Source organism: Onychomys torridus, chromosome 6 (assembly GCF_903995425.1).
Source record: "Onychomys torridus chromosome 6, mOncTor1.1, whole genome shotgun sequence".
NCBI classification, from domain to species: domain Eukaryota; kingdom Metazoa; phylum Chordata; class Mammalia; order Rodentia; family Cricetidae; genus Onychomys; species Onychomys torridus.
This window is the reverse complement of record NC_050448.1, coordinates 42,074,742-42,088,045: the sequence shown is the minus strand read 5'-3', so window position 1 is coordinate 42,088,045 and position 13,304 is coordinate 42,074,742.

Here is a 13,304-nt window from a genome sequence, read left to right as displayed (position 1 = left end):
GTATATGCGTGGGTAAAGCTGGAACAAAGACACTGAAGAAAGAATGTTATTGATGCCATGGATGTAGAGTATCAGGCTCCAAGGACTGACTTCAGCTACTGTGGGACTGGTCCTGATGGAGAGAAAAGTGAATCAGTGACCATTAGCAATAAAGTAGGTATGTTTTTGTTATACTTGTACTAGTAAGAATCTATCTCAAAACAAAGCACAGTGAAAAACTATAAGCAACTTTGCACAATGTCATGTGAGCAGTCACATTGTCCTCTAGGTCCAAGGAATAATGTCCTAATGAGGAAATGAGAAGTTGGTATTTAGGTACCACAGGCTAATCTAATGACCAGAAACAAGTCCTCTCATTTTCTGTTTTTGCTACTCACAGTAATGAGCAATTTCGCCAACTTACACTGAGACTTCAAACATGTTTCTCTGAACTACCATCTGGGGCTTGAACAGATTTTTAGACCTGAGCTTGTTGAAGTCTCTCAGGGAAAATCAGAGCACACTAAGATGAACTGACTGCCTCAAGGTCACAGCATCATTGTTCAAGATGGGTCTACTTCTTCTGGACCTAGCGTCTTTCCTTGGGCAGTTGTTAAGAAGCAACAAGAAGACAATTGAACTTTTTAATTGTCAGTTTCTCTCTGCATACTTACAGGAAGTGAATTTTCTGCTTTTTCTCCCATTCCCATTTAATTCCAATTCAGTGTTTCAACTGAGGTCCTTTGTGACTTAGTTTTGAGTTGTCTGATTGGGAATTTATTAGTTTGGGAAGTTTGGGTTCTTTCCTTCTTGCAGGGTTCTTTCTTTTTCTGTAAATAATCTTCATGGAGTTTATTACTATGCGCCCCAACCATTTCTCTAGCTATTTTTACCATTCAATTCGATCTTCATTAACTACCAGGTGTTAGGCATCTGGTCTCCTCATCTTGGGTTCATCCTAATTTTTTTGGGTTTCTTCTTTATTAGCCTGGACTGTTTTGTGTAGACGATCTTAATGGCCTGGCTTAAGTCCAAATTACAAAATAGGTTTGTAATTAGTGAGATGTTTGCCAAACCCAGTTGATTTAGAATGAGCCATGATTTTTAAATACTTTTCACAGATTTTAAAAACTAGTCTTTCGTGACGACTTTATTTATAACTCTGGATTAAAGAAGAGTTATATCATAGTGTTCAAGGGTGGGAATGTAATGTCATCCTGTTTGCTTTCCATGGCTCATGAGCCACAGGCATTGGAGCACAGGGCTTGTTATATTAGTTTTGTATTTCTTGATGAAGCTAGTTTATTACAGACATGTATCATATAAACACACAGCTTTATTAGTGTCAGGAAGGAGGAAGCCTCTCTCTTCTCTCTGAAGACCAAAAGATAAATGACCTTCTTAGCTACTAGTTCAACCGGAGTGACAGACAATTTGGAAGCTTACATTGTCAGGAATAGTGATTTATTTTTTATTTTACCTAGTGTATCAGTAAAAAAACTAACAAGAATTTCTGGGGTTGCCACAGTCTTAACCATTTCAAGTCATCATCAACTCCAGGATGGCATATAAAAGAAGAGTTGGAAGCCAAGAATGTGTGCTGTACAGTGCATACTTGCCTGACTGTGCTGAGTCAAATTCATTAGCTATGACTTCTTTGCTCTTGGCTTAGGGTCAGGAGACACTTGGAGCCACATCTTTAGAAGAAACACTGCTCCTTTCATAAATGCCTCAGTACTGTCTCTAGCTGGATGCCCTTGTAAGTAGTGTGGCAGGTGCACATTTCAGGACAGTTTTCTTTGGATGGGTCATCTGGAGCCAAGACTAAGTAAACTGGCTAACATTTTACAGGAAGGGGTCAGTCTAGTGAATCTCTACTCGTAAGAGACCATTTATTCTGACAACCTTTAGTTGTTTTTAGTTTCTACTTGGCATTTTGTAATAGCTTGTCTACTGTAAATAATTTTTCCTATGAAAGTGAAATGCTTTTTAAAATCTTTGTAGTCTTTTACATATGACTAGTTTGCTCACACAATCACATTAGGGGAGCACCCAAGAGCCATCAAACTGGGGCCCACAGTGCTTGAGGAGATGTAGCACCAATGAGCACCATGACATGTGTGGGCACTGTTGTCAGAGAATGAAGAATTTTAATATATTTTCCATGCTAAAGAATGATGCATATGCCATACTGAAATCCACTTTGTGATGATCTAAGGAGTATTTTATTAAAGACAAGTACATCAGAGTTGTGGGGAAAATATGTTTTAAACTAAAAATGGTACTAATATATGAAAATGTCTATATACTTACACATAACTTACATTTCATATAAAATATGACTGAATTTTAGTACATTTAATATGAAGTAGGGTAGGCCATCTAGATGTAAGCGTGGACAAAGTCTAGGAAGCTTTTTAGATGCCCTGACTTCTAGGAATATCAATAACATTGAGGATATAAAATTTTAAATTAGAGAGCCATCGGATATTAGGTATGGCAGACATTTATCTTGGTTACTCTCTCATACTTAGTATTTTTCTTTCTTACTTATTCCCAGAGAAGGGAATGAAACTCCAATTAGCCAGCAGTGAGAGACAGCCTGACTGAAAGCTTGTCTCCTGTCTCCGGGCCTGTCTTCTACTTGAAGGTCATTAACCCTGCACATATGCTTGTGAGTTTATCTTAAAAAGGAAAACTAAATTCTTTGTTGGAGCTACAAGAGAATATATTATTATCATCTCCTAAGGATTTCAAATTCAATGAGAAAATTAATTTTAATTTTTAATTTTAATAAATTAAAATTAATTATAATCTTTCAATTCTCATAAAATTACGGAAAAATGCTTCCAACTCTGAACACACTGTAGACTATATTAAGACCTGGAATTTAATTGATGCTAAATTAGAAAGAATGTTTAGATGTTGTCTAGTGGAGTCATTAAAATGGTTTTATAGATGAGACTGTGAGTACTTCAAGAGCTACCCATGTTTCTCAGTCCTGCATGTGTTAATTTATTTTTATTGAAAAATTTCCTTATTCTTGAGAATTTTGCACATACATACAGTGAAACATGAGCCTATCCACTTCATACTCAACTCTCTCAGAACTTCTTCCACATTTCTCTTCCAACTTCATGTCTCCTTCTTCTTCTTCTTCTTCTTCTTCTTCTTCTTCTTCTTCTTCTTCTTCTTCTTCTTCTTCTCCTTCTTCTTCTCCTTCTTTTATTATATTTGTGTTTTAATTTTACACATCAGCCATGGGTTCCCCTGTCCTCCCCCCTCCCGCCCCCACTCCCACCTTCCCCCCAGCCCCTCCCCTCTATTCCCATCTCCTCCAGGGCCAAGACTCCCCTGGGGATTCATTTAAACCTGGTGGATTCAGTACAGGCAGGTCCAGTCCCCTCCTTCCAGGCTGAGCAAAGTGTCCCTGTGTAAGCTCAAGGTTCCAAATAGCCAGCTCATGCACTAAGGACAGATCCTGGTCCCACAGCCTGGATGCCTCCCTCTGGATAAGTGAGACAATTGAATAGCTTCTTCTTCTTTTTTGATAACCCATTCAGTCCATTAGTGCTCCCCGTGATTGCGTGGCTGTGGGGCCACCCATTGGAGTATGGGAAACAAACCAGTGAGAACACTTTCAGAAAAGAATGATTCTCCCTCCTCCAGCAGCTATTAACTACCAAAAGCACCTGTCAAGGAGTAGACCCCTCTATACAAACAAAACAAAACAAAACCACCAAAAAACCCAAAACCAAAACCAAATCAAACCAAACAAAAAACAAGTAGCCTGTTTGATCTTGTACAGGTCTCATTCAGGTGGCCACAGCTGCTGTTAGTTCACGACAGCAATGGCCATGTCTTATCCAAAAGACAATCTTTCTCAGTTCGCAACACTCCTCCCTAGTCTTACACTCTTACGTGGTTTTTGTTGGTTCTTGTGTTTTGCCTCTTCTATGACGTCCCCTGAGTTTGTCAGGGGTGTTGCTGTTGATAATGACGTCCCTTTAGGGCTGAACACACAGTCTCTTATTCTCAGCATTCTGACAAGTTATGCATCTCTGTATTGATGCCTGACTGCATCTGATTAGTTCCTGTCAAATAAAAGTGAAGGAAAAGTCTGGCTCTTGAGGCTCTTTCTTTCGCCACTCACCCATATGGATGAGACAAAGAATGTTTAACTTGATGGTACAAATATTAAGAAAAGCTTAGGTAATAAAATCACAGGTTAGAGGAAAATAATTTCAAAAGACTTGTTCCATATGCTTATTTTGTACAAGAAAGAAAAAAAAAACTTCTGTTGTATTCTCAGGTTTTTGGAGTGTTTGCTAAAATAATCAGTACAATGAAGTGGTTGAATCTGCAGGTTCTACACAGAGCGATGTGACCCATTACAGATTGAAAATAGTTAAGCACAAAGTCGTATTATTATTATTATTATTATTATTATTATTATTATTATTATTAACTATTATTTTGGTCTTTTTTTTGAGACAGGGTTTCTCTGCGTAGCTTTGGTACCTGTCCTGGATTTCGCTCTGTAGACCAGGCTGGCCTTGAACTCACAGAGATCCTCCTGGCTCTGCCTCCTGAGTGCTGGGATTAAAGGTGTGCGCCACCACCGCCTGGCAAGCACGAAGTCTTAGTTGTTGTGGATATGAGCAATGTGGCTCAACCTCCAATGGCTATGCCTGTAGTGAATCGATTTTACTTATCACCATTCTTTAAATAATATTGGATAACAAGTATTTACATGTTGTTTACATTATATTAGGTACTGTGAATAATCTAGAAATGATTTAAAGTATATATAAGGATGTGTATGCTCTTGTGTGCCGGCTGAAATAGAATTGCATATTCTTTCCTGGAGGGAAACTGTCTCCTCTAGCTTTTAGGTGACTATGTGATGAGATAAAACTTGGGAGTTATGTAACAGAGAAGGAGAAGAACGGATATTAAGACAGGCTTAGAAGCTTCCAGATGAACCACGTTGGGACCTCTAATAGTTATTTTCCCAATTGTTATAACAGAATACTTGACCAGAGTAACTCAAGGAAGGGTTTGACTTGTCGCCCATTTCAAGTGTATGGTCCATCACAGCAAGGAAGGCATGGCAGCAGGGCCTGGAGGCAGCCCTTTACATTTTGCCTGCAGTTAGGAAGCGAATACTGGTGCTCATCTTTCTTTATCTATTTAGTCTAGGACTCTATCTAGCCCCAGGAATGGCACCCACACATATGTAAGGTGTAGCTTTCAATTTCAATTCACCCACCTCGATAATTCCTCACAGACATTCCCCAAAAGCTCATGTCTTAAGTGACTCTAGACTGGTCAGGTGGATAGCCAATGTCAGCCATCACAGGATCTTTGGTCCATGTTCTAATGTCATAGGAGATCAATTTTGTCATATTCTGTACTATGAATTCCAGTATATTTTCTAGCAGATGAGAACCATCCTTAAATAATAATAAATACCTTTTTAAAACTTTTGTGAGGATTTCTTTTGTGTAGAATATGAACTATGATCATAACCAATCCCATTTGCCCTCTCCAACTTCTCCCAGATCTCATCCACACATCTATCTCCTAACTTCATGTCTCATTCTTAAAAATATTATCTACTAAGCCCATTCAGTGCTGTCCATGTGTCCATGGGTGGAAGGGTATCTAAATCAAGCATGAAAATTCTGCCAGTGTCCATACTCACAAAAAATGTAGATATATTTATTATATTGTCATGTTTTTAATCTTTCTTAGGAACTAAGGCATGAAAATGTTCTTTTTTATGTGTTATTTTCATTTATTTGTGTGTGTGTGAGACTATAGGGCATATGTGGATGATGCATAGGGACTTCAGAAGATAAACTGTTAGGGGTTGGTTCTTGTCATTCACTTATTTTTTAATTGAAAATTTTTAATAGAATATATTCTGAACACAGTTTCCCTTCCCTCATCTCCTCTGAGATCTTACCCACCTCCTCAACTCCATGATTGCACTCTCTCTCCCTCCCTTTCTTACAAAAAACAGAATAAAAAGTTAAGAAAAAAGAAACCATGATAAAAAACACACATACCCCATAAAAATACAAAATTAGAAACCATAATACATAAGCAAAAAAACAGTAAGACAGAAAAAAAAAAGTCTGAACAAAGGAATAGGAGACAAAAAGTCTACAAAAATACCCTTGAATTCATTTTTTGTTATTGTTGTTGACATCTGCTGCTAGCATGGAGCCTGCCCTGAAGCGTGACTTAATATACTTGGTTAATCTCCATCAGAGAAAATTAAGTTTTCCTTTGCAATTGGATGTCAATTGCAGATAGTTTCTTGGTAATCAATGGATTCCCATGTCCACTTCCCACCTCAGCACTGGGACCCTGTCTGTCCTGACCCTATTCAGTCCTGGTGTTTGTGGCCACAGTCTCTGTGAGTTCATATATTTATTGGTCTGTTGTGTCTTGAAGACACTGTTTTCTTGGACTCATCTACCCAACTTCCCTCTGCCCCCAAGCTCTTATAATCTTTCTGTTTCCTCTTCAGCTTAACTTCCTGAGCCCTGAGGTTTGATGAAGACATCCCATTTAGGACTGATTGTTCCAAAATCTCCACTCTCTGGACATTGTCCAGCTGTGGGTCTCCAAGTTAGTTTCCATCTACTGCCAGAAGAAACTTCTCTGATAATGGTTGAGTGATTGGTATTCACTTTGTTGATTCACAGGCTCTCTTGTCTCTGCCTCTGTGTCTCTATCTCCCATCTTATGTTTGCCCTGTGAACAGGATGGCCCAGAGGCAGGAGACTAGCTGTAAAATATATTAGCAGTCTATCAGATGATACTACCCATAAACACAGGGCGCACTGACACCGGCACCTTCTGATTAGGTTTCATAGCTATTGAAGTACCAGGCATGCCCAATAGAAGTTTTAGAGTGAAGTGAGTTGCTTCATGGGATTCAAAAGTCTGGTTTGGGAGAAGGGAGATTATGAGCTCAGTTAATTCCTACCACTCAGAATACCTCCATAGGATAAAAGCCAAATCCAAGTTCAAGGGGGTCTCAAGAGAGAAAACAAACAACGCACACTGTTAGACTGATAGAGAGGTACTTACTACCCCTAAAGAAACTTCCATGGAATGTGGATGGACACGATTTCAACACTATCACAGTAGGTGTAATACTGTCTATGTTGAAATCTTTGGCAGTAACAAGATATCACACCCCTGGGTCAGATGGCAGTGACCTTGCTATCTGGCAGCAGCTCTTAGAACTGAGTCACTAAGGATGGATACTGGTGGCTATTCCGTGGCAGCAGCACTTTTGTGGGCAATGGAGCACCACTGCTATAGCAGAAAAGTGCAGAGAACAAACCACAGAGGGGGGATGCTTCAGTAGAGAAGCATCCCAGGCTTTCTTTGCTATGGACTATATGCATGGCCCCTTGGATTCAGATGTGGTGGGAAGGAGTTGAGAGGCTCTGGGACTTGTTTCTGTGTAAGTCTTGTCAAGATAGTAACTGTCTGATCCTACTTCCTGGAATGCTTTCTTTACCACCACCCCACCTCTTGTCTCTGCTAGCCAACACTTTAAATATATTTTATGTAACTCTTTTGGCCTTATTTGATAGGGTTCCAAAACAATCACCCTTGATGTGGCACCACTGTTACACTGTCACTGATTTGTTATGACTCTCAGAAGAAGGAAGGGCCCCAATGTAGTGTCTGCTCTGCTCAGGGCAGATCAGCGTCTTCTATTCATTCAGACCCATGTCTTCCTTTGCATAGCCCTGGACTCCCTTTGAGTAACACCTGTTGCTCCTGACTCAAGACTCTAGGACAGAATGAAAATCACACACCTTGTCAACTGTCTCTTGTCCTTGTCTTTTTTTAAGACACAAAATTGAATTCTATTTTCTACTTATCATTAACTTTCCTCTTATCCTTTTCGTCTGACAAGATATCATGTGAAAAGGAAACAAAAGTCATTTCATACAATGATTCAAAAAAAAATGGTTTAAAGTCACCTTAGTTGGCATAGACTGAAAATATTTTAACAGGTGTGTTTTCTGATAAGAGGATTAAAGACAATGATATAAGTTTAGCTTCTAACTTTAAACAGGAAAAAATATCACAATGTACTGGGTGCTGTAACAAGACCCAAAGGCACAATAATACCGATAACATTCTGCTTTGTGGTCGTTTACTGGATCTCCAGTTCATGCTTTGAATACTCTGATTTGGCAGAAAATTAGGCTTTAAAATCTCAAATGAGCTCCCAAAAATGACAGTTTGTTCACTTTGGAATTCTCAGCTCTCATTTTTGGCTTCTAACATCCTTGAGATGTAATATTCCTTCAGGTTATTTTGACATAAAACCACCAGCTCTTTGGAGAGTGGTTCTGGCTATCAATGTTGACCCAGGCTTTACTCTATTTCTTTGGATTCCCATTCTATCATTTCCCTTGGAAATGTCTGACCAGCTTTTAAAGCCTACCCTAAGAGAGCATCTCTTTAAGCCTTTGCAAGTATCCACAAATAAAGGCAATCTCTGCCTTATTGAACTCTACCACTTTTGGTGTTAAATACAATGCCATATTCTAGTTATTTTCATTGCACGTCAGTACAAGCTGGTGCTCCTGTCATCTGGATTGTATAGAAACAGCAGGGTTCTCTCATTCTGGAGGCTGGACCATCCAAAGTACAACAGCAGAAGTTTCCAGGTCTTGTGAGCTCTCATCACCTGGTTGAGAGCTGGCTATTTTCCCACTCCATCTTCACAAGGCAACAGTGGCCAGGATTTTTCCCAGTCTCTTTAATAAGGGCACTGCCCAATCATGGAGGCTCTGTACTTGAGACCTAATCCTATAGGCTCCATATCCTATTACTACCTAGCTTCATGGTACACATGGAGGAAGGTACTCGAACTTACTGGATTTTATGTTTTCAAGTTCATTAACCCACATGCTGCATTGTGTGAAGTGATAAAAAATATATTTTACTTTTATCTTTTAGGAAATTCTTATGTTAATTCTGTTAGTAGGAAAATTTTAGCTATTAGCCAGGAAAGTTACAAATATGTAAAATTGAAGTCTTCCAGATTGTGCGTGACTTAAATGGTGTGTTAGTCATTTTTCTTGTTGGAGTGACCAAATGTCTGACAAGGAGAATCTTAGGAGGAGGTTTATTTTGGCTCAGGTTAGAGGATACAGCCTAACTTAGAGGGAAAGGCAGGGCAGCGAGAATATGAGGAGCTGATCACGTGATATTTCACAATCAGGAAATAGATAAGGTGGCATCCAGTTCACTTTTTCCTGTTCCTTTTTCATTCAGTCTGGGACTCCAACTCTTGGGATGGTGTCACTCATGGTGAAGGAGTTTCTCTCCTTAGTTAAATACCTTCACAAATGCACTCTGGGGTGTGTCTTCTAGGTGATTCCAAATCTAGCCAATTTGACAATGAAGATTAGCTTGCATAGATGTTGACTCTGGTTTCATTTTCTGGATTGTGGGTGGCCTTTGGTCAGGGTCAGTGTGGACTTGCAAATGCTGAATGGCTAATTATCTGAGAAAAATAGACTAGCCAAACCTGAATTGTAGTGTTGGCAGATTTCAAGCTGCCAGTATGGTATCGAACAGCTAAAAATTTCTGAAAATTTAACAATCAGTTCTAATGAGCTGTTGAAAAATGGCCCCAGGCTTTCATGGTCTGAGCTTCATTTATTTTGCTATCTACAGAACTTAGTAAATGTCAAAGGAGCTCTGAGCAATATAAATATATAGTTTATAGGTGTTACATATTAAAAAGCCATCAACATTCTTTGTGTAGCTGCCAAGGACAGCATACAAATCCCAGTGTAGTGGTTCCTTCCTTATTTTTAATGTTTAAGCATTTGGGCAATGTATTTGTTTTAAATGACATCCTTCTTAAAGCTGAGGTACAGAAGTTTCTGAGAAATGGCAATTCATTATTAGCTTGTCTATGAGAAAAATAATATTTATAAACTTTTCAGGAAAATGCAATGTGCCAAGTGGACAAAAAAAGAAAAATCTTCAAGGCTGCTATTTGATTAGTTTTTCCATGGTCCTCAGTTTCTATTTTCTTAAAGCACTGACTAAACAATTTATATTTTAGCTATGTAGTGGATGATGACTTAAATATTTTCCTGACATGTTGGTGCTTATTCAAGGAAAGTCCTCTGAGAGGTTAATTAGTTTGCATGCTGGGAAGAAAAGCTGTGTGCTAGGCAAAGCCCATTAATTATCTAATATCTGGCCTCTGTATCATAAAATATGTTTATTTTATAAAGGTCAATGGTTTTAGTCTTTGCATAAGGGAATCACTTACTATTTGCTTATTTTGGTTTAGAATAGTATAAACTCATATTTGTTATCTCAAAGTGATGTGTACTCATCTATTTAATAATAGGTAAGTAAAGAATAATAATTCTGACCATATTTCATAGTTTCATATATTTCATCATTAGGAGATAATATCTAAACTTAGTATAATTTTGGAAGTGTTTAAGTAATTATGAATTTTTTTGCATTGAATATATACTTGTATATTTTCTATAATTCTGTAGAAAATTTCATACACTTAGTGGCATAAACAATAAAAACTTACCTTGTTCTTTAGGTCAGAAATCCTGTGTGTCTCTGGTCGGGACTGTGTTACTTTTAGGGGTGCTAGGAGATGATTCACTTATTTATTTTTTGTCTCTTCCATCCAGCTTCTCAAGGCTTATGATATTTTCTCCAAGTTTCAAAATAAGAACCGTCAGGCCCTCACAGCATATCACTCTGATCTTCTGTCCCTGGTCTATTTTTCCCCCAAATGCAGGCTACTTTGTGTGTAGTGTTTATAACTAGACAATGAGGTTCTTCCAGTACCAAATGGAAAAGGAGGGATTGTTGAACTAAGAGTCTGAGGAGGGGAATATATAATAGGAGTATCATTTAAGGAAGAATATTTTGGGATGAATTGGATGAAAAGGAGCCAAGAGAAAGAAGTAGGAGGCCAGGGGTGTGGCCTAGCTGCATAGGAGGAGGTCCTTGAGGTAGAAAGGGCTTTCACTGGAGGAAGCAGATATTGTCTTAGTTTCCATGCTTAGCTGACCACAGCCAGACTCCTTGCTCCTCAATATGCTAGAAAGTGCTACATAGTGTTAAAATGAACCCAGACAGTGTATTAAATACATGAATATCAATCACAAGACATTACTAAGAATAAAGAAGTCAATGAGACCAGATGTTTGGGTAAGTCATCAGTCACAGGTCATTGACATTGGCACCAAGCTTTCTGGAAGAGTTGCCCAGTCCCTAGTCTACGTTTAAAGACTCTTGTGATTAGGTCTGTCTGGACAGCCCAGGATCATCTACTTATATAAAATCTGATGACGAGCCAATTCAGTCCAACCTCTACCCTTTAGTTCCCCTTTGCCATATGATCTCCATATTCATAGGTTTGGGAAATTATCCCATGGACATTGCTGGATAAAGGTGGCAAGGAGTGTTGTTCCACAGCCCACATATCAAATTGCCCAAACCGTTTTTATATCTTTAAACTTCACTCCTAAGGAAACTAAGCTTCAGGGCACTACACCTTTCCCCTGGTGCCAAACAGTCTTTTCTCAGCAAAGCGAAAGAGATGCTAGTATAACCAACTGTAAGCCGGGGCCCCCAAATGTCATCTTGCTCTAAGCTTCAATTTTGTCTTTGAGTGTGCTCCTGGTTTTGCTCTTTTTCCCTTTGAAGAAATCCCTACTTCAAGGATTGCACTTCTTGTCTTTTCTGTTTCAGAAGTGTCTGGTGAAAAAAATGATTCAAAGTGATCAAGCAAGGGACTCATTTTAGCAATGTGAAAGACAATATAGTAAAAAATTAATCTTTTAGACAAAAGCCTCATGTTTTTCAAGATTCATAGAATGTAATTAGTGTCTGGGAAATGCTCGAGGTAAGGATCATGGTATTAAGCTTCAGTACAGTTGAAAATAGTTTCTTAGCAACTGCTATGGTATCCTTCCCCACAGGGAAGGTAGTTGAGGAAAAGGAGGCTGAGAGGGACTGGTGCTTACTGTGTGGCCTTTTGGCCCATCTTTGCTTTAACCCTAAATGCCTCTGAGTCAGTTTGACTCTCTCCAGGCTGAGAGTCTTCCTTGACTCCATGACCTTGTACTCTGCTATCATTCTCCATTCTGAGGAGTTTGCTTTGTGTAACATTGTCTGCTACCTTCTGGTGTCCAGGAAGCCTTGATCCTGATTTACTTTTTGAGATAGTGACAATGCAAATAAGTTAGTTATTTGTTCAGTGCAGTAAGTTAGCAACAGGATCTAAAACCGAACAGAGTTCTATCTTTTTAACGCGCGCGTGCGGGGGCGGGGTATCTTTACGATACAACTTTTAGCAAGTGCAGGGAATGTATGGGGTTTTCTCAAAGTAGAAAGAAGATGCATTGACTTCAACAACAGCATAAGACATTCAGTCAGTAAATAAGGAAGACTTTGTTGTTATAATATACATAAAAAAATCCAAGTGTGAATAAGGAGTAGCTAGATACTGCACACCCCTCTACTACATTCCTCCCCAATAAGCTCTGCTATCTTGTTTAGCAAAGTCTTACTTTCTTGTGCTTAATTTTGCATGTAAAGTACCATTAAATGAGAATATTTCCTTATCTACTTTGTAAAAATTCCATCCATATTACCAAATAACAGCCTAACTATAAGTTTCTCTAAAATACTTTCCACCTGCTAGAAAGAAAAATCCCAAATTTGGAGTTCTCTGTATGTTTTTATAGGTTTGTGTATATTTTTAGTGTCTAGTATATGAAAAGATCATCTGTTTTCACCTAGTTTTATCTTCTACAGACCTAGAAAAACACATCATAGACTTGTAGGTACTTTAATGCTTAGTGTTTGTCTAATAAATAGTAAAAGCTAATGTTGGGCAAGTGCAGTGTTAGTCAAGTATTTCACCATTTCTAGTAATTTTATTTGTCAGAATAGGAGATAATTGAACAATTTCTTGATTACTTTAATGTTCTTTACAAATAATGTAGGGTTACATAATGTAAGAAAACTTGTAAAGTACATTGTTTTTCATTAATATTTCTTAAAAGATGTATATCTTCAGAATTATTGTCTATAAATAATAAGAATTTTGAGTGACTAAATTCATTTCATAGTGGGATAGAGAACTTTGATGGAAAATTTATGTGGATTCTAGGCTTCAAGGTGACTTGGTCATGTGAGTATCAGTGATTTTGACAAACCAGTTACTTCTCAATTTAATATATTAAATTGAAACTGTATGTCTGGATCATGCTAAATAT